This window comes from Balaenoptera physalus (assembly GCF_965194825.1).
Source record: "Balaenoptera physalus genome assembly, chromosome: 12".
Classification (NCBI taxonomy): domain Eukaryota; kingdom Metazoa; phylum Chordata; class Mammalia; order Artiodactyla; family Balaenopteridae; genus Balaenoptera; species Balaenoptera physalus.
Window position 1 is genome coordinate 65,795,743 of NC_138897.1, and position 22,061 is coordinate 65,817,803.

General features: G+C 43.5%; 1 long non-coding RNA gene across 1 annotated transcript in view; it reads right to left on the minus strand.

The window, feature by feature from the left end:
* Nucleotides 1–22,061, minus strand: part of LOC309640278 — a 711,494-nt gene that overhangs the window by 50,586 nt on the left and 638,847 nt on the right. The window lies entirely within an intron of this gene.

Genomic DNA, 22,061 nt, shown 5'->3' on the forward strand with positions numbered 1-22,061 from the left:
TGGTTCTGTGTAGTATTCGTGCAAGGAAACACACTACACCCAGCCCTTCTCAGTGTCACAGCGCTGCTAAAATGCGGCTGGGGACAAATTCCCTTTCGTAATCAATGAAATCCATTCCTCCGCACAGCACTGCGTGTCTGCAGAACCCTTCCGAAGAGGGGAATGTGGATAATATGGAAAGAGCTGGTTTAAGAACCGACAAGAGCTTGAGCCCGGGGAAATCTCTAAAGCTTTAGGAATAAGGTGTTCTATCCACGGTCCTACACAACAACTCACTGGCGAGGCCAGGAGAAAATGCCACCTAGCCATTTCTTTCTTTCTTTCTTTTTTTTTTTTTTCCAATTTTTATTTATTTATTTATTTAGTTTTGGCTGTGTTGGGTCTTCGTTTCTGTGCGAGGGCTTTCTCTAGTTGCGGCAAGTGGGGGCCACTCTTCATCGCGGTGCACAGGCCTCTCACTGTCGCGGCCTCTCTTGTTGCGGAGCACAGGCTCCAGACGCGCAGGCTCAGTAGTTGTGGCTCACGGGCCCAGTTGCTCCGTGGCATGTGGGATCTTCCCAGACCAGGGCTCGAACCTGTGTCCCCTGCATCGGCAGGCAGATTCTCAACCACTGCGCCACCAAGGAAGCCCCTTTCTTTTTTTTTAATTAATTAATTAATTTATTTTTGGGTCTGTGTTGGGTCTTCGTTTCTGCGTGTGGGCTTTCTCTAGTTGCGGCGAGCGGGGGCTACTCTTCGTAGCGGTGCGCGGGCTTCTCATTGCGGTGGCTTCTCTCGTTGCGGATCATGGGCTCTAGGCGCGTGGGCTTCAGTAGTTGTGGCATGCGGGCTCAGTAGTTGTAGTGCACGGGCTTAGTTGCTCTGCGGCATGTGGGATCTTCCTGGACCAGGGCTCGAACCCGTGTCCCCTGCATCGGCAGGTGGATTCTTAACCACTGTGCCACCAGGTAAGTCCCCACCTAGCCTTTTCTGTGTGACAAGAAAACAGTGACAGTAGATACGAGACACTTCAAATTTTCAGCAATTCTCAAAGCCCGAAGCCCGGCTACCTTTGGGAAAAGAAATTTCAGTAAGATGCGTCCAATCTCCTGGTGTTTTGTGTTTCTGTCAACAGTGCAGGTCACTGTCCTTGCTCTGGAACACAGGCTCTAGAGATCTCCTCTTGCCCTGCATCATCTTGCTTTTGGGGGACACATGCAGACTGCCTGCGAACGCACTCTGTGGCCTTTGGATTTGAGGGATTCTGGTTTGAATGACCGCTAGTTTGCTGATTATGAGTGCTGTGTAGCATGGGTAAAATATAATGAAAATATTTATCAAATCATATAAAAGGAATAGTATGGTAACTTCTAGAACCACTTGGAATAAGCCTGAGACTGCTAGCAGAGAATATGAGGAATAACTCAAGATCCACAATAACTGTGATAGAAAGATATTATAACAGTTGAATTTTTTTTAATTAATTTATTTATTTTTGGCTGTGTTGGGTCTTCGTTTCTGTGCGAGGGCTTTCTCTAGTTGTGGCGAGCGGGGGCCACTCTTCATTGCGGTGCGCGGGCCTCTCATTGTTTCGGCCTCTCTTGTTGCGGATCACAGGCTCCAGACGCGCAGGCTCAGTAGTTGTGGCTCACAGGCCCAGTTGCTCCGCGGCATGTGGGATCTTCCCAGACCAGGGCTCGAACCCGTGTCCCCTGCATTGGCAGGCAGATTCTCAACCACTGCGCCACCAGGGAAGCCCAACAGTTGAATTTTTTGATTAACTTTTAAAAGTTCAATATTTGGTAAAGTCATTTAGAAACAAAAGTAGCTAAATACATTAGAAGGGACTTAGAATCTTGGGATATCTTCGAAGAGGTTGTGTATTTCCTGATTCTAATGATGCAAATCTCTCTAAGGCTCTAGGAGCTTTGCTTGCAAGCATTTATTATACTTTCCATTAAAAGGCAATACATTTTCATTATATAAATTTGAAAAAGAGCATAGGTATAAAGAAGATAAATTACTTATATTCCTATTGCTATTAATATTTCATTGTATTGCTTTTGGGTTTGTTTTTGTTTTTTGTCTTCTTACATAGTCTTTAAAAACAGGTTGTGATAATAATTATTATAGTTTCATTTTCCAAGTAATGTTGTAATATAGTATCTCCATGTTACCAAATTCTTTGTAAACATAATTTTAATAACAGCACAACAATCCAAACACAGACCAAAACTTATGCACAGACATACATTTACATTGTTATAAAAAATACAAAAAAAAAAGGAAGCAAATGTGTAAACCAGGATTATTTCTTCTTCCTTCCATTATAAATAACACTCTAGTGTCTTTGTGCTAAAATCTGTCTAGATTTAGAAATGTGGCTTCAGGATGTGGTCCCAGAAGTGAAGTGAGTACAGCAAAGCATATGAACACGTTCCTAGGCCTCGATTACCATGTTGCTTTCCAAAGGGATGTACACAGGGGCTTCCAGAAACAGTATTTGAGAATCCTGTCTCACCCACACCCTTTGCACAAGGTGCGTGACGTCAGGAAGGGGCTCAGAATTAACCCCCGACCAGATCATCATCACCCTGTCCTCTGCAGGGTTCGGTGTCAGCTCCCGAGCTTGCATTCTCAGGCCCTTCATAACCGGTTCGTCCCCACCACACACGGAAACGCCCGCAAATAAGCGAACAGACAGAGCTTCCAACTTTATTCCTGTCTCTACCCCAGTCCTCTGCCCAAGCTCATGCTCTGTGTCACGTCCCCAGCACTCACCCCGTATACGCCCGGCTCTAGAGATGAATCCCGGAGATCTCTCTCCTTCGAGAATAACTTCTTTTCTCCATCTGCTGGGAGGGAAGAGGAGGGTGGAGAAGGAAGGGGAGAGCGGGAGAAAGAAAAACTGTTACTTCAAAAGTATGCATTAGGCCAACCAGGGCCTCAGTAAAACCAAACATTAATTCACAAGTGTTCTGGCTTCCAGGAACGGCCCTGGTGTGAAGCACAGTGAGACCCAGCCCCCCGCCCCCACCCCCCACCCTGTGCCTGGCTCGTGGACTGAGCAAGGGACAGAGCTGGAAGGAACCATAGCATCATTCACCCACCCCTTTCACTGCAGGCTCAGGGCTCCAGGGCTGCGTCTGGGTTCCTATAACCAGGGAGTGACACAGCAGTGTCTGGAACGTAGACAGGCACGATGCCCAACGATGCCTGGCATCGGCGCCCCCAGGAGAGGGATGGCACTTACTGTCCACGCGCTCTGGCACCGCAAGCCTTCGGGGCAGGACAGCTGCCAGGGCCCCCTTGGCTGTAACCCTGTGCGCCGCCAGCCCCCGGGTCCCCTCGGTCCTTCAGAGTCGCCATCACCTTTGCTGCCCCAAGCCCTTGAGGTGCCAATCTCTTAAGTCTTCTTTGGTTCTGAGTTGCATTTTAAGATGGTCAGTTTTGCAGCTTTTTGGCAAATGGGTTGGTACCAGGCAAGAGTGAAAGGACGCTGCTGCGGTGGCCCCGGCACGAGAGGGCAGTGACCTGGATGAGGTAGAGATGGTGGCCATGGGGAGGAGGGGACACATGCAAGATGTATTTTGCCAGGAGAATTGACGGGACCGGCAGATGGATTCGCAGTGAAAGTGAGGAATTCAGGATGATTCCCGGTTTCTAATCACGGTGCCATTTACTGTCACGGGAAAAGCTGGGGAGTGAGGAGTTGGTTTCGGGGGGGAAATCAAGAGACTTTTAAGACATGTTAATTTCACCATGTTTCAGGCAAGCATAACTGGAGGTTCTCTGAAAATGCCAAGCGGACATAGCCCTGAATCCTCTCTGGTCTCAGGTTCCTCCTCTGGGAAATGAAAAGGTGGGGTAAAATCCATCACCTCTCCCCGACCGCAGCAGCCTTCATCCCAGCTCTCCAGCCTCGGATGGTGTGTCTCTGCAGAAGTTACAGCTGAATGAACTTGCAGGGTTTGCCTCGGAGGAGAAGTCCAGGGTGAGCCATGCACGGGGGAGACAGTGACATAAAGATGGAACTTAAATTCAGGAGAACTTATGTGACCGTCCGGAAGAAGGCATGGAAAGAAAAGAGCAGATGGTCCAGGGCGGCCTGAGCCCCGAGGGAGCCCACGTCGAGTGGTCAAGGAGACAAGAGACCCCTGATCACTGCAGTTCTTCAAGCATCGCCAAAAGAAAGAGGACAGAGCAACAGAAAACCTATTAAAACCCATGTGACTCACAATTTCCCTCTAGCTGAAGAGTCGTAACCATGAAATTCCTCCACCTGTGAGGACAGGGACCCAGTTAAACCCAGAGGTGATTCAAACCCCAAGAAAAGGCTTGTTGTTGTTTTTAAGAAAGATATTTCTATTAAAACCACTGGAAACTGAAGATATGACTTGAAAGAGCCTGACAGTTGATTCCATGGTAGAATGTGCTAACAAAGCATAAGCAAACGGTTAATGATAGAAAACGTAATCGCTTCTGAAGGAGGGCATTACCGAAGGTTACTTGTGCCTCAGTAATTCTTCAGGAAGTACCAAACACAAGCTAATGGTGAGTGTGCCCACATACACTGAAAAGCAGCAGCGTGAATAAAAGCAGCAAACCCACACAACAGTGAATACAGGTCCGAATTAAGTAATTCATACAGTAAGCAATTCTGTCATTTTTTTAATGTAAAATTGGGCAGCTTCCCCAGCATCTTTCTTTTTCTCATCATGATAAGTAAGTTTTCTGCCCCACTGGGTATCAGGCTAATTTCCAGCTTCTCTGTATATTAGAGGTAAATTTAGAAACTACAGTAGGATTGAAAAGAAGACATGATGCTCACTCATGCACTTTCGTCTTAAACAATTTAATTTCTGAAACTGCTACGTAAACTAAAATGAACAGATCATTTTCATCTTCAAATTACAGGTGACTAAAAATCACAACCCAGTAACTTCCAGATCAGGAAAATCCTCTTACTAGGAGTCTCCACTAACCATTTGTGACTATGAAAAATGAAATTTTAAAACTGAGATTTTTTTTTTCAGACTCTAAGTACTGCTGCTATTCTTTGCTCAAAAATAACCTCAGTTATATTGCATCCATCAGAATAATGATAGTTTCCTTCTCCAGAATGAGGAGTATCAGACCTCCCAGCAGTATATCAGAAGCCAGTATAAAGAAGAGTGTACTTTTAACGCAAATAATTCAGATATTCCTTTTAAAAAATTAATACCCAACTTCTGTAGCATAACATTTTTCTGGCATTATTTTAGTTTGCTGCAAACTAGAATATCATAGGTTCTATAAAAATTACTAATACAATGGAAAATAATTTGGCTAGCTTTATTGTTTGGGGGAAAGGAATATTACATGCTCATTGTAAATTAAAATGTAAACAGTACAGAAAAATACAAAAGGAAATACATATCACCTACAATTGTATCACCTAGAGATAGCTACAGTTAACATTTCCAATGCATACTTCCAATCTTTTTCTCTGTGGGTAATTGTGTACTCTACACCCATGCACACTTCATCCCATGCACGCAAAATGAGATCATACTGTCAACACTTCCTTGTGATCTTTTTTCCTTAATATAACATGAACCATTCCTTTGTGATTTAACAGTCTGCTTGTGGTTTTTAATGTCTACATAGTATTCCATCAGAGAGTCATGCCAACATCTACTTAACATGCCCAAACTGTTGAACACTGGGTGTGTATTTTTCCAGTTAAAAAGAATGATGCGGGCTTCCCTGGTGGCACAGTGGTTAAGAATCCGCCTGCCAATACAGGGGACACGGGTTTGAGCCCTGGTCTGTGAAGATCCCACATGCCGCGGAGCTACTAAGCCCATGCGCCACAACTACTGAGCCCGCACTCTAGAGCCCACGTGCCACAACTACTGAAGCCCGCACGCCTAGAGCCCATTCTCCACAACAAGAGAGGCCACAGCAGTGAGAAGCCCATGCACTGCAACGAAGAGTATCCCCCGCTGGCCACAAATAGGGAAAGCCTGCGCGCAGCAAAGAAGACCCAATGCAGCCAAAAATAAATAAATAAACTAAATAAATTTATTTAAAAAAGAATAAGGAATGCCACCTGAGTATGATGAGTAATATGGGAATTTTCTAAAAAAAAAAAAAAAAAGAGTAGCCCCCGCTCACCACAACTAGAGAAAGCCCGTGCACACCAACTCAGCCAAAAATAAATAAATAAATAAATTTATTTAAAAAAAAAAAGAATGGTGCAATGAATACTCTGTATATATAAAGTTTTGCTTACATTTCTCATGACTTCCTTAGAATAAATTTCTAGATATAGAATGATTTATCAGAGAGCATGTTACCCATGTTAAAATTTTTTTTATTAGACATTTTTTTATACAGTAGGTTCTTGTTGGTTATCCATTTTAAATATAGCAATGTGTACATGTCAGTCCCAAACTCCCTAACTACTGTATAGCACAGGGAACTCTGCTCAATATTATGTAACAACCTAATTGGGAAAATAATTTGAAAAAGAATAGATACATGTATATGTATAATGGAATCACTTTGTTGTACAATTGAAAGTAACGCAACATTGTTAATCAACTATACTCCAATATAAAATTAAAAGTTAAAAAAAAAAGACTTCTTTTTTGAGGGCAGTTTTAAGTTCACAGCAACTTGAGGGGAAGGTACAGAGATTTTCCATATACTTCCTGCCTCACACATGCACAGGCTACTATAATCCACACCCTGCACCAGATGGGAATCTCTTACAACTGAAGAACCTACGCTGATCCATCGTAATCACCCAAAGTCCATAGTTTACATTAGGGTTCATTCTTAGTGTTGTACATCCTTTGGGTTTGGACAAATGTATAATGACATATCTGCACCTTTACAGTAGAAACAGAGTAGTTTCACTGACCTAAAAATCCTCTGGTTATACATATTTTAAAGGCAATTTAAATATTACCTAAGAGTGGACCATTTCACATCTTTTTTTTTTTTTTAACTTTGGGTTTATTTATTTATTTTTGGCTGTGTTGGGTCTTCGTTTCTGTGCAAGGGCTTTCTCTAGTTGTGGCGAGCGGGGGCCACTCCTCATCGCGGTGCGCGGGCCTCTCACTGTCGCGGCCTCTCCTGTTGCGGAGCACAGGCTCCAGACGCGCAGGCTCAGTAGTTGTGGCTCACGGGCCTAGTTGCTCCGCGGCACGTGGGATCTTCCCAGACCAGGGCTCGAACCCGTGTCCCCTTCATTGGCAGGCAGATTCTCAACCACTACGCCACCAGGGAAGCCCAAGTGGACCATTTCATATTCTACTAATGTATATGAGAGTTTCCATGTCCCTGATTTCTTACAATACTAAGAATAATTTTGAGAAAAAACAACTTTGCCAATTTGATTGCTGAATAATGATATCTCGTTTTTATTTTTTAGTGAGTTTTAGTGTTCATATAGTTATTGGTTATTTGAATTGTATGTCTGTTCATGCCCTCTGCCTATTTTAAAGTTGGATGTTATCTTTTTTATTGCTTTAAAAGAAATATTTATATTCTCTTTTTTTCATGTATGTTACAACTATTTTTTTCCTAGTTTAGAGATGACCTTTTACTTTCTGTATTTAGTGATGGTATTTTATTGTTTTTTTAACATATAGAAGTTTTCATTTTTATGTTGTCAAATCTGTGGGAAAATTTATAACTATAAATGCTTATATTTAAAAACAAAAAGATCTGAAGTCAACAATCTAACTTTACAACTTAAGGAACTAGAAAAAGAAGAACAAACTAAACCCAAAGCTAGCAGAAGGAAAGGAAATAATGAAGATTAGAGCAGAGAGAAATGAAATAGAGAATAGAAAAACAATAGAGAAAATCAATGAAACCCAAAGTCGGTTCTTTAAAAAAAAAATCAACAAAATAGACAAACCTTTCACTATGGACTAAGAAAGAAAGAAGACTCAAATTACTAAAATTAGAAATGAAAGTGGGGACATTACTACCAATTCTACAGAAATTTTTTTAAAATTATGAGCACTATGCATAATTGTATGCCAACAAATTGGATAACCTACATTAAATGGACAAATTCCTAGACACAAAACAACCAAGATTAAATCTCAAAGAAATAGGAAATCTGAATAGACCTATAACTATTGAATCAGTTGTCAAAAATCTCCTGACAAAAGCCTTGGACCCCATGGCTTCACTGGCAAATTCTACCAAACATTTAAAGAAGAACTAATAGTAATCCTTCTGAAACTTTTCCAAAAAGATGAAGAGGAACACTTCCTCATTCATTTTATGAGGCCAGCATTACTGATACCAAAGCCAGACAAAGACACTACAAGAAAAGAAAACCACAGACCAATATTACTTATGAACACTGACACAAAAATCCTCAACTAAATACTGCCAAACCAAATTCAGCAGTATGCTATCAAATGCACAGAAAACACTGTTAATCCTGTAGTTACACAGAGCAAGTTACCTAAGTGCAGTCTTGTCTTAAGTATGTACAATCATGGTTGCTGGAAAGTATGGGCCTTGGAGTTGGACAGACCTGGCTTCTCACTCTGCCTTTAGCACAAAGTCTCTCTGTGACCTTGGGTGTGTTACCTGTCCTCTTACTTAAGATGACGTAATAATGCTTCCTCTCTAAGACCAGAGAGTTTTTTTTGTTTTGTTTTGTTTTATAAATTTATTTATTTTTGGCTGTGTTGGGTCTTTGTTGCTGCGCACGGGCTTTCTCTAGTGGCGAGCGAGGGCTACTCTTCGTTGTGGTGCGCGGGCTTCTCATTGCAGTGGCTTCTCTTGTTGTGGAGCACGGGCTCTAGGCGCACGGGCTTCAGTAGTTGTGGCACGCAGGCTCAGTAGTTGTGGCTCACGGGCTCTAGAGCACAGGCTCAGTAGTTGTGGCGCACGGGCGTAGTTGCTCAGCAGCATGTGGGATCTTCCTGGACCAGAGCTCGAACCTGTGTCCCCCACATTGGCAGGCGGATTCTTAACCACTGCGCCACCAGGGAAGTCCCAAGACCAGAGAGTTAACGTACGGGAACATGCCTGCTACGTTCTTGGCAAGGAGTTAATGTATTTTTCCTGCCCCTGCTTTATGTCAACCAATTACTTTTTTGACACATATAATATTTATATTCCATCTGTCAAATTTGAGTTAGATGGTGTGAATATTTAACGTATAATAATAAAGCCTATTTACTGTGTGCCTGCTGTTTGTATTAGGTAGTGAAGAAAATACAGTGAGGTAGGAGAAAGTAAAACCACACCTGCTTTTAACCAATTTAAAACGATAGTAGGAATGTAAGAGGCACGTCCTAAACTAACACCAGAAGTTAGAATGTGATAAATGCCACAAAGGACAATGGGAGGAAGGAGGGGAGAGAAAGAAGACAGCTGACTTGGAGGGTGGCTCAGAAATGCCATTTCTTTATGTTCTTGAAGTAAATTAAATCCAAGTCAAGGCTTCATCTCTCTGGACTAGTAGGAAATTTCATCCCAAATGCGACCCCTTCCTCCCCCAGACTCTCCTCTCTCAATAAGTTACAGCCCCATCCAGAGTTGCTTAAATCTACACTCAAGGGGAGTTCCTGGCCGTCCAGTGATTAGGACTCTGTGCTTCCACTGCCGTGGCCCAGGTTCAATCCCTGGTCAGGGAACTGTCTAAACTCAAGCTACGTTCCTTGCTGCCTGTCTCTCTTGCCCCCTCCCATTTCACATCAATGACTATCAGCAAGTTTGATCCTCCGAAGCCCACCCATCCCACCTGCATCCCCACCTGGCCAATCCCCTTCACCTGGATCACTTCTCTGACTGCTCTCCCTGAGTCCCCTCCTGCTTCATCTGCCCCCACCGCAGCCTCCAGCGCATCCAGAGCGATCTTTGACAAGAGTATCTCAGGTCCCAGCATATTCCTGCTCAAGTCGCTCTGGTAACTTCCCATTCTCCTTGGGAGAAACAGAGAATGGTCCCATTTGTCTTAATCAGCTTCAAAGCCTCCATGGTCTCTGGCCCTGCCTGCCTTCTGGCCTCCCTTCCCCCTGCCCTCCCCACAGGAGCCTCCTTCTGGTTCTTAGATGTTCCCAGCTTGCCATCCCTCAGCCTGGGATGGCCTTCCTCTAGATCACTGCATGGCCACCTCTGCAGCTGAAGAGTCATTTCCTCTGAGGTCACGCCCTGTCACATCACCTGATTCTAATTCTTAGCAGAGCACTCACACTTCCTAGATTTCTTCTTCCTGCACTTATTTCCTGTCTTTCCCACTGGATGATAAACTCAATGAGAAAAGGGACCTTGTCCATCCTATAGGTCAGTGAATTTCCAGCCCCAGGAAATATTTTTTGAATAAACATTTCCCTCCAATATGCTCCCAGCCCACTGTGCCATCCCTGGGGCTCGGGAACCCTGGGGAGGCAGGGAGGCCCCTTTCAGCCTCCGGCCTCCATCAGTGCCCTGGGCCAGCAGACTTACTCCCCGAGGTACCATCACCTCCCCAGGAGCTGCCCCTGAGCAGGGTGGGCGCCCCTCCTCACTCCCACCTCCTCTACCCTGACCCCTTCACCTTGGGCAGGTCCAGCCCTCCCACCAGGGCCCTGGGTCCTGCCTCCTCTTAGCATCTGAAGGCCGCTCAGCAGATGCACCAACGACAGCCCAGGGGGTGTTTGTTTGTCATAAATGTCCGCATTTTTGACAGCTTCTCATTTTTCCTCTGGGAAAATCCTGGAGGATGAGGATTGAAATACATGAAGAGTAGGGAAAATTTTGAGCTACCCTGCCATACAATGTAAAGTGAAAACCACTGAATACAAAATTGTGTAAAGTAATTGATTATAATGCTTTTGTAATGCATACAAAAACCCTGGAAGAAATTAAAATAATACATTACCAATGTTGTTTTGGTGGGAAGAAGTTAACTATGGGTAATACGGACTCTTTTCTTTCTTCAACTTTTACGTATTTTCTACGTTACATGTAATGAGAGTATGTTCCTTTTATAAATATTTTTTTTAAGTTTTTTAAACTGTATTTTTTAACATATTTTTTAAACCCAGAATTCCATGTCTGGTAGCTTATCATCTGAAAATATTCATGAGTGTGCATGTCGATCTTGTCACAGAATCGTCATTAAATAATTTTCCATAATAGTAAAAAAGTTAAAAGCAACCTAAACATCCAAAAACAAGAGATAACTTAGAATGGTGAAATACAGGCAGACCTCAAAAATTATGTTGTAGAAGCATACTTCACGTTATTAAAAAATGTTCACTATTTAGATAGATTTTTTTTTAATAAAAATTTTAAAATGTAAAAGATTACAAAACATGAGCGCATTTCTGTGTGTATATATATGTACTACATATATATATATATATATATATATATATATATATACACACTTAAGGAAAAAAACACTTCAGAGCATAAAGCCAAATATTAGCCTTAGTTATTATTCAGTCATGGTATCAAAGGTGATATTAACTTTCTCCTCTGTGCTTACCTTTCTCTCTTTCTCCTCTTTTTTCTTTTGTTAAAAAAACAACCACAACAATGAACATTATGTATTACTTTTCCAATAAGGAAAAAGACAGCAATAGAGGTTATATATATATATATACACATATATATATATGTATGTGTGTGTATATATATATATTTTTAAGACCCCTGAAATTGCCCCTTGATGTGTGGAAGGGCCAGTGTCCTGGGCAAGGTCCTCCAGGAGCCCTTGTTAGAGGCAGGAACAAGGGGAAGGGGAGCTAGAGACTGGACTGGCCCAGGACTAGGTGGACCTGTGGCTTCCTGGTACCCAGTGACAGGTGGTTGAGACGGTTAGTTAGAACCTCTTCCGTTCCATCTGTTGGGATGCCTTGGGGAGCACGTTACATTTAACAAGTATTTATTAAGCAGCTACTATGTACCAAGCACTGCTTTGGGGCTTTTAGCAGGTGAGAAGTGTTCCCAGCTAGAGAACCACATGAGCCAGCTGGGTTAACTGGGTCTCGTGCAAGGCCAGCAGCTGAAACCGTGGGCACAAAGGCTAGTTCTGAAGCAGAAAGCTGACGGCAGTTCTCAAGATGGGAACGAGAATTGATTTAAGATCTCGGTACTTCGATCTTGTGTCAACATCCTGGAAAGGTAAAGCACGGTGACCTCATTTGGCCTGGTCTCTGAGTCACTGAGAGCATGGGTTTCGCATGCTGGGCTCACTGGTACGTTTATTATCTCCCAAGACTCAGACACGTTCTTTTTTTTTTTTTTTTTTTTAATCTTTATTGGAGTATAATTGCTTTACAATGTTGTGTTAGTTTCTGTTGTACAACAAAGTGAATCAGCTATAAGTATACATATATCGCCATATCCCCTCCCTCTTGAGCCTCCGTCCCATCCTCCCTATCCCACCCCTCTAGGTGGTCACAAAGCATCGAGCTGATCTTCTGTGCTATGCGGCAGCTTCCCACTAGCCATCCATTTTACATTTGGTAGTGTATATATGTCAGTGCTACTCTCTCACTTCATCCCAGCTTCCCCTTCCCGCCCTGTGACCTCAAGTCCATTCTCTACATCTGCGTCTTTATTCCTGCCCTGCCACTAGGTTCATCAGTACCGCTTTTTTAGATTCCATATATGTCAGACACATTCTTAACCTCTGCGTGTTTGGTTTCTGCTTCCATAGTGAAGCAACAGTGCCTGCTCCAGAGATGTTGGGATGCTGGCATTAAATGAGGTGGCTCATGTGATGTGCTCGCGGCTTTATTCGGGGAACATTACCCAGCGGTGATGACAATAGCATCGCCATCTGGGAGCATCCCCAGGGACCCAGCTCTAACCATAGGTCCGTGCTTGAGCAGGGGCCCAGCGGCCGGCGTACTGTGGGTTGAGCCCAGTAACCTCACCCAGCCAGGAGCCAGGGAGGTCCGTCTGGCTCGGTCTCAGGGATCACCTTGCCCTGGGTCTCCGGAGGGAGGGCAGGCAGTGACTGACCTCCTGCCTCACCAGGGCAACAGGGCCCCAGACTAGCCGGGGACAGAGCAGGAAACCCCACCCTCTCCCTGGCTTGGCCTGTTTACATACTGACTGACGTCAGTCTGAGCTGCCTTCCGGTGGGCCTGGGTGTGCTCGTTTCTCCTGTGAATTACAGCCTCTACCCCGCTCCTTCTGCCTGCTCCTTTGGCTCAGATGTGCTGCTGTGGCCCCGCCCCACCAGGGCCTCCAGGGACACCGGCTGTGGGCTTGCAGGCCCCCCACCCTCCTGTCTCTTTGTGTCCCAGGCTGCTCACCTGATCACAACGTTAACTCTTTGTGTGTGTGTGTGTGTGTGTGTGTGTGTGTGTGTGTGTGTGTGTGTGTGTGTGTGACGTACCATTACCTGGGATCTTCTACCAAATTAAGCCCTGTCCGTACAACCTTTTGTACCTTGCTTTCCATTATCTGTGACCTTCTTGGGCTGCCTTTGCCCAGAGTTTCAGTGTTGGTGTCCTGAGCTGGACTTGAACCCAGGCCTGGCTGTGTGACCCAAGGTATGACCATCACTTAACCTCCCGCCCTGAGGTCCTCACCTGCAAAGTGGTGGAACAGTGCCTGTCACAGGGACTGCCAAGGGGATTAAACGAGGCACAAGCACACACCTGGTATGATGCCTGGTATACAGCAGGTGCTTAATAAATGCTCTTCGCTTCCTAGCTAGCTTTACAAGCCCCTTTAGAACTTTCCATCTAGGGTTTTACCTTGGGCTGCCATCAGTTAGGGTGTATTTTCCTGGTAGCAGAGCCAGGTTGGTGCGTGAAGAGACGTGAGCCTGGGCTAAGCTAGTGCCGCCCCTTCCTTTCCCCTCCCCGTGGAGGGGGTGGTGGGTGATGTCCCAGAACTGCGGGCTTTGGTGGATCTGGTGATCTTGGTTCTTTGCACCTGCTGAGAGGAATCGTCCCCTCTGATTCCAGGGATGGCTTCATCAAGAAAACAACTTCGGGGATGCCGATAGGACAGTGAGAATGATCTTAACCAGCTGTCTGCCAACTGAAGTGACTTCTAATAAACTTTCCATTAGCATTTGCTGAAGTGTGTTCCGTAGACCCTTAGTCAGAGGGTGTGAGCAAGAGCCCCATGGAGGGAGGAAGACGGAGCACGTTCCACGTGTGTAGGACGTCCTGGGGGAGGGCAGGCCAAGAGGGTTCCTTTGTCACAGGCCATCCCGGGTGCCCTGCAGATCCCTCCATGGGAAACACCTACCGTCTTCCTCATGCACAGTTGACTGTAGAACTCCTTTTTCTTAAGGACCTCCTGTGAACACTTTATAGAAATACGGTCCTTCTGAGAAATATTTCTAGAAACATTGCTTCTTTTTTTTACAAACTTATTAAAGCCTATTTTACAGATCATATAATTCACCCGTTTCTAGTATACAATTCAATGATGTTTAGAAAATTTGCCAAGTGGTACAATCATCACCATAAGTCAGTTTTAGAGCATTTCTGCCACCCACCCCCCGAAATCCTCATGCGTGTTGACTGTTAATCTCTGTTCCTAGCCCCCTGCCCCAGACAACCACTAATTTACTATCTGTCTCTATAGATTTTCCTTGAGAATCATGGCTTTTTTTCTTACTGGGGTAAAATATACATATCGAAATTTACCATTTTAAAGTGAACGATTCAGTGGCATTAAGCACAGTCAGCCTTCATCACCATCCAATTCTAGAACTTTCCATCATCTCAAACAGAAACTTTGTACCCATCAGACAATAACTCCCCGTTTCCCCCTTCCCTCGAGCCCCTGGTAACCACCATTGTACTTTCGTCTCTATGAATTTGACTAATCCAGGGACCTCACTTAAATGAATCATACAACGTTTGTCCTTCTGTATCTTTTTTTTTTTTAAGTATTTGTTTATTTATTTATTTATGGCTGGGTTGGGTCTTTGTTTCTGTGCGAGGGCTTTATCTAGTTGCGGCAAGCGGGGGCCACTCTTCATCGCAGTGCGCGGGCCTCTCACTATCGTGGCCTCTCTTGTTGCGGAGCACAGGCTCCAGACGCGCAGGCTCAGTAATTGTGGCTCACGGGCCTAGTTGCTCCGCGGCATGTGGGATCTTCCCAGACCAGGGCTCGAACCCGTGTCCCCTGCATTGGCAGGCAGATTCTCAACCACTGCGCCACCAGGGAAGCCCTGTCCTTCTGTATCTTACTTATTCCCTTAGCATAATATCTTCAAGGCCCATCCATGTTGTAGCATGTGTCAGAATTTTTAAAGGCTGAATAATATTCCATGGCATATGTAGACCACATTTTGTTTATCCATTCATCAACTGATGGACTCTTGGGTTGCTTTCACTCTCAGCTATTGTGAATAATGCTGCTATGAACATTGATGTACAAATATCTGTTCTAGTCCCTGATTTCAATTCTTTTGAGTGTATACCTAGAAGTAGAATTAATAGGTAATTCTATTTTTAACTTTCTGAGGAATCACCATACTGTTTTCTATAGCAGCTGCACCATTTCACGTTCACACCAGTGACGCACAAAGGTTCCAATTTCTGCACGCCCTTGAGAACACTTGTTATTTTCTGTTTGGGCTTTTATTTTTGTTCTTCATAATAGGAAGCCTAATGAGTGTGAAGTGGTAGGTTGTTGTGGTTTTGATTTGTATTTTCCTTAAGATTAGTGATGTTGAGCATCTTTTCATATACTCGTAGGCCACCTGTATATCTTCTTTGGAGAAAAGTCTATTCAAGTACTTTGCCCATTCTAAATTGGGTTGTTTGGGTTTTTGATGAGTTGTAGGAGTTCTTCATATATATTCCGGATATTAATCCCTTGTTAGATATATGATTTGCAAATGTTTTCTCTCATTTGGTGGTTTGCCTTTTCATTTTCTTGATAGTATTCTTTGATGCGCAAAATTTTTACTTTTGAAGTCCAGTTTACCTACTTTTTTCTTTTGCTGTTTGTGATTTTGGTGAAAGAAACATTGCTTTTTGCTTTTGAAAATTCAAACAGAAGAAAAAGAGCTTACCTATGAAATCAAACAAAGAAGAAATCTCCTGCTATGATAAAAGTCATTCTTATCTTTCTTCTAGATATAGTTGGGTTCTTTTTTTAAGCTAAGAACTCCCAAATAGTTCATTGTTTCGACCATGTGACTTGGCAGATGGCTAAACAACAGTTGTTGCTGTTACTTAATATTCGTTATGCACCAACAACTTGTCAGACACAGTCAGAAAAGAAGATTCAAGCGGTTGTCAGCTCTGGAGCTGTCTGTCCTAAGTGGCATGAGAGGCATATTTATTAGTAAAAACTTTCAGGTGCAAGTGACAGAACACCAATTTAAAATAGCTTAGATAGAAAGGAGAATTCACCAGAAGAAACTACTTCTGGGGAAGGAGGAGAAGGACATTCGCTATAATGTTTCATGTCTTAAAAACATAATTTGAAGTGAATATGACAAAATGTGTTCATCTGAGTTGTGAGTAAATAGATGTCTATTTTTTTTAAAGTATTTATGCATTTAAATTAGTTTTCCCCCTTTATTAGGGGGAATAGGTGATGAGTATCCACCTGATTTCCTGAATTCTCTAATGACATGACATACCACCATTACATGAAATTTTAAAATTAAGGACAAAAAAGATTTTTAAACCACTTTTCCTTTCCAAGTAAATGAACAGAACTGGAAAAAAAAAAAAAAAGGAATTCACTGGTTCATGTATAGAATATAGTGATTCTATCTAAATCCAGAGAGAATCTGAATTCTCTCTCTCTCTCTCAATTTATTGGCTGTGCTTTTCACCTTCCTTTCATCCATTGGCCTCTTTCCCTCCTACTGTGTGCATCTCGGGGAGGATCGTGAGCAACTGCTGCATATATTACCTTAGGGTACAATCCCAGTAATTAAAATATTAAATCCCAGTGAAGACACTGTCTCTTTGGATCATGTGTCCATCTCTGAACAAATCACTGTGGCCGGGGGAATGGGCTACTCTGATTGGCTAGCCTGGGTCATGTGCCCAACCCCATGGCCCACAGTTCGGGGCTCAGAGATGGTAGACAGGGGCTTTCTAAAGGGAAGGATCCATGCAGTGAATCTACAGGGATACACAGGAGGACACCTGCTGGATATTGTGCAAGGACTTATCATATTTGCCTGGATTTCTTTTAGTGCTATCTTTCTCCCAATTTTTCTCATTTTTAGGATTTTTGTGAATATGACTGTGAACATTATGGTTTTACAAAACAAAAATACCCTTTAATCCATGAAAGTTCCAGTTGGAAGAAATATCTGAGACACTATTTGGATTGATGGATACATAACTTTACAGATAGGAGAAATGCACACGTGAGCAGCGTGACTGAAGGGGCACAGCACAGTAAAGTGAGAAATTAGGGCAGAAAAGCTGAGTGACGGTGACTAATCTTTCAGAAAGCAAGAAAATTGAGAGAAATAATAACGAATGCGGCTGTTAGATGGAAACCTCGGGATTCTGTTGGTCGCAAGTGATAGACGACTGCTCTGGTCTAACTGGCCTAGACCAAAGAAGGCGGTCTTCAAGTCACATAACTGAAAAGTCTGAGGATACTTTCAGGCATAGCTTGATCTAGGACTCACTGTCTGCAGGAGCCATCTCTGAGCTCCGTGTCCACTGGCTGGACACCTTCTCAGGGTCTCAGTGAACCCCCAGTGCAGCTCTGGGTGCTCCCCCTTATGGCTGCAGCAGCTCCAAGCCTCCTATCTGCACACCCCTGAGCCTGAGAGTGAACCCATAGGTGCCAGGATTCCCAGAAGTGGGCCTGAGTTCTCTATGAATAGGCAAGCTGAGACCTTGGGCCCGCCCATGGGTGACTCAGCATGGCAGGGGGATCTCTTGGACCCCTCCCTTAACTACATCCCCGGCACTGTAGCTGGGGGGCAGGAATACTCGAATTGGCCCCTAGACCGGATGATGGGATCAGGCCCACTCAAACCACATGGCTGAGAACAGAAGGACTGGTTTTAAATACCCAAACAAAACAAACAAAAACGATACTCATCAGGAATGGAGGGGAAGTGTTCTGGCAGCAAACAGGTGTCCATTACAGGGACCATAATTTGATTATTGAAGATGAAGATAAAAATAGAAGACAAAGATGAAGGACCAGGTCAGTGTTGAGTAACAAGGTACCAGCGGGGGTAATTACAAAGTCCCAGTGCTTGAAAATGTCGTCTGTGTTCCATCCACCTGCAGACTGTCTGTGCCCCTGAGGCTGGTTAAACGGCCACCTTTCCATGAGCAGCCACTGCGTCATGACCGGCCCGGTGCTGCTGTCCGCCCTGCAGATCCTGGATGAGCCCACGTGCGGTCATGGGCGCTGACATCCCTCAGACTCTAGGACAGGGATCTCAACCCTGTACTCTTCAGGCCACAGGTTTGGGTTCAGAAAATGTGATTCTCAGGAACTCCAAAGGTCTCATGGACACGAGCTGGACAGAAGCTGAAGAAACTGAGGTGTGGGCATGGGGCAGCGTGGCCGCCAGGCCAGAGAAGTCCTCACGGGGGACGTGCATCCTCGGGCCTCCGGATTTCTGGCCGTCGGGAGAGAGGGCAGAGCACGTGCTGGGCAAGGAGGGAGGGAGGGAAGGAAGGCACATCATGTGGGGCCTGGTGGCGGGAGGGCCGTGGGGGACGAGGCCACGGAGAAGGATGAGGGCAGGTGACCAGGGCCGAGCAGGCGACAGGAAACCCCCGGGGTCTTGACTTAGGAATGACATGCGGTTTGTGGTGGTCTTTAGGAAAGACACAAAGACCATCTCCTAGCAGAGGGGAAAGAGGCTGAGGCCTGAATTAGGGCAGGTGCGGGTGGGAGGGTTGGAGAAGGAGAGATTCTCAGGTAGAATCAGTGGGTCCCGGTGGCTGCTTGGAATTTAACAGGGGAGGGAGAAACCTGCCTTGAAAGAAGAAATAACAAACACGTACTCAAAAACGGCTTCTATTAAATTTATAATTTGAGTTTTTTAATTTATCAATCTTTTTTTTTTAACATCTTCATTGGAGTATAATTGCTTCACAATACTGTGTTAGTTTCTGTTGCACAACAAAGTGAATCAGCCATATGCATACACATGTCCCCATATCCCCTCCCTCTTGAGCCTCCCTCCCATCCTCCCTATCCCACTGCTCTAGGTCATCACAAAGCACCGAGCTGATCTCCCTGTGCTATGCTACTGCTTCCCACCAGCCAACTATTTTACTTTCGGTAGTGTATATATGTTGATGCTGTTCTCACTTCGCCCCAGCTTTGCCCTCCCACCCCGTCATCAAGTCCATTCTCTACGTCTGTGTCTTTATTCCTGCCCTGCAACTAGGTTCATCAGTACCATTTTTTTTTAGATTCCATATACATGTGTTACCATACAGTATTTGTTTTTCTCTTTCTGACTTACTTCACTCTGTATGACAGACTCTAGGTCCATCCACCTCACTACAAATAACTCAATTTCATTTCTTTTTATGGCAGAGTAATATTCCATTGTATATATGTACCACATCTTCTTTATCCATTCATCTGTTGATGGACACTTAGGTTGCTTCCATGTCCTGGCTATTGTAAATAGTGCTGCAGTGAACATTGTGGTGCATGTCTCTTTTTGAATTATGGTTTTCTCAGGGTATATGCCCAGTAGTGGGATTGCTGGGTCATATGGTAGTTTTATTTTTAGTTTTTTAAGGAACCTCCAAACTGTTCCATAGTGGTTGTATCAATTTACATTCCCACCAACAGTGTAGGAGGGTTCCCTTTTCACCACACCCTTTCCAGCATTTACTGTTTCTAACTTTTTTGATAATGGCCATTCTGACCGGTGTGAGGTGATACCTCATTGTAGTTTTGATTTGCATTTCTCTAATAATTAGTGATGTTGAGTAGCTTTTCATGTGCCTCTTGGCCATCTGTATGTCTACCTTGGTGAAATGTCTATTTAGGTCTTCCACCCATTTTTTAACTGGATTGTTTGTTTTTTTGATATTGAGCTCCATGAGCTATTTGTCTATTTTGGAGATTAATCCTTTGTCTGTTGTTTCATTTGCAAATATTTTCTCCCATTCTGAGGGTTGTCTTTTTGTCTTGTTTATGGTTTCCTTTGCTGTGCAAAAGCTTTTAAGTTTAATTAAGTCCCATTTGTTTATTTTTGTTTTTATTTCTCTTACTCTAGGAGGTGGGTCAAAAAAGATCTTGCTATGGTTTATGTCAAAGAGTGTTTTTCCTATGTTTTCCTCTAAAAGTTTTATAGTGTCTGGCCTTACATTTAGGTCTTTAATCCATTTGGAGTTTATTTTTGTGTATGGTGTTAGGAAGCGTTCTAATTTCATTCTTTTACATGTAGCTGTACAGTTTTCCCAGCACCACTTATTGAAGAGGCTGTCTTTTCTCCATTGTATGTTCTTGCCTCCTTTGTCGTAAATTAGGTACCCATTTGTGTGTAGGTTTATCTCTGGGCATTCTATCCTGTACCATTGATCTATATTTCTGGTTTTGTGCCAGTACCATACTGTCTTTTTTTTTTTTTTTTTTTTAAGCAATTTGCTGCTTTTCTTTTTTTTTTAATTTGTTTATTTATTTATTTTTGGCTGTGTTGGGTCTTCGTTTCTGTGCAAGGGCTTTCTCTAGTTGTGGCAAGCGGGGGCCACTCTTCATTGCGGTGCACGGGCCTCTCACTGTTGTGGCCTCTCTTGTTGCAGAGCACAGGCTCCAGATGCGCAGGCTCAGTAGTTGTGGCTCACGGGCCCAGTTGCTCCGCGGCATGTGGGATCTTCCCAGACCAGGGCTCAAACCCATGTCCCCTGCATTGGCAGGCAGATTCTCAACCACTGCGCCACCAGGGAAGCCCCATACTGTCTTGATTACTGTAGCTTTCTGGTATAGTTTGAAGTCGGAGAGCCTGATTCCTCCAACTCCATTTTTCTTTCTCAAGATTGCTTTGGCTATTCAGGGTTTACTGTGTTTCCGTAAGATTTTTTGTTCTGATTCTGTGAAAAATGCTGTTGGTAGTTTGATAGGGATTGCATTGAATCTGTAGATTGCTTTGGGTAGTATAGTCATTTTCACAATATTGATTCTTCCAATCCAAGAACATGGTATATCTCTCCATCTATTTATGTCATCTTTGATTTCTTTCATCAGTGTTTTATAGTTTTCTGAGTGCAGGTTTTCTGAGTGCAAGTGTTTCCTTAATTTCCCTTCTGATTTTTCATTGCTGGTGTATAGGAATGCCAGAGATTTCTGTGCATTAATTAATGTATCCTGCAACCTTACCAAATTCATTGATTAGCTCTAGTAGTTTTCTGGTAGCATCTTTAGGATTTTCTATGTACAGTATCATGTCATCAGCAAATAGTGACAGTTTTACTTCTTCTTTTCCAATTTGTATTCCTTTTATTCTTTTTCTTCTCTGATTGCTGTGGTTAGGACTTCCAAAACTATGTTGAATAAGAGTGGCAAGAGTGGGCATCCTTGTCTTGTTCCTGATCCTAGTGGAAATGCTTTCAGTTTTTCACCATTGAGTATGATGCTTGCTGTGGGTTTGTCATATATGGCCTTTATTATGTTGAGGTAGAGGTAGCTTCCCTCTATGCCCATTTTCTGGAGAGTTTTTATCATAAATGGGTGTTGAATTTCATCAAAAGCTTTTTCTGCATCTATTGAAATGATCATATGGTTTTTATTCCTTAATTTGTTAATGTGGTGTATCACATTGATTGATTTGCGTATACTGAAGAATCCTTGCTTCCCTGGGATAAATCCCACTTGATCATGGTGTATGATCCTTTTAGTGTCCTGTTGGATTCTGTTTGCTAGTATTTTGTTCAGGATTTTTGCATCTATGTTCATCAGTGATATTGGTCTATAATTTTCTTTTTATGTGATATCTTTTTCTGGTTTTGGTATCAGGGTGACGGTGGCTTTGTAGAATGAATTTGGGAGTGTTTTTCCTTCTGCAATTTTTTGGAACAGTTTGAGAAGGATTGGTGTTACCTCTTCTCTAAAGGTTTAATAAAATTCTCCTGTGAAGCCATCTGGTCAGGGACTTTTGTTTGTTGGAAGATTTTTAATTATGG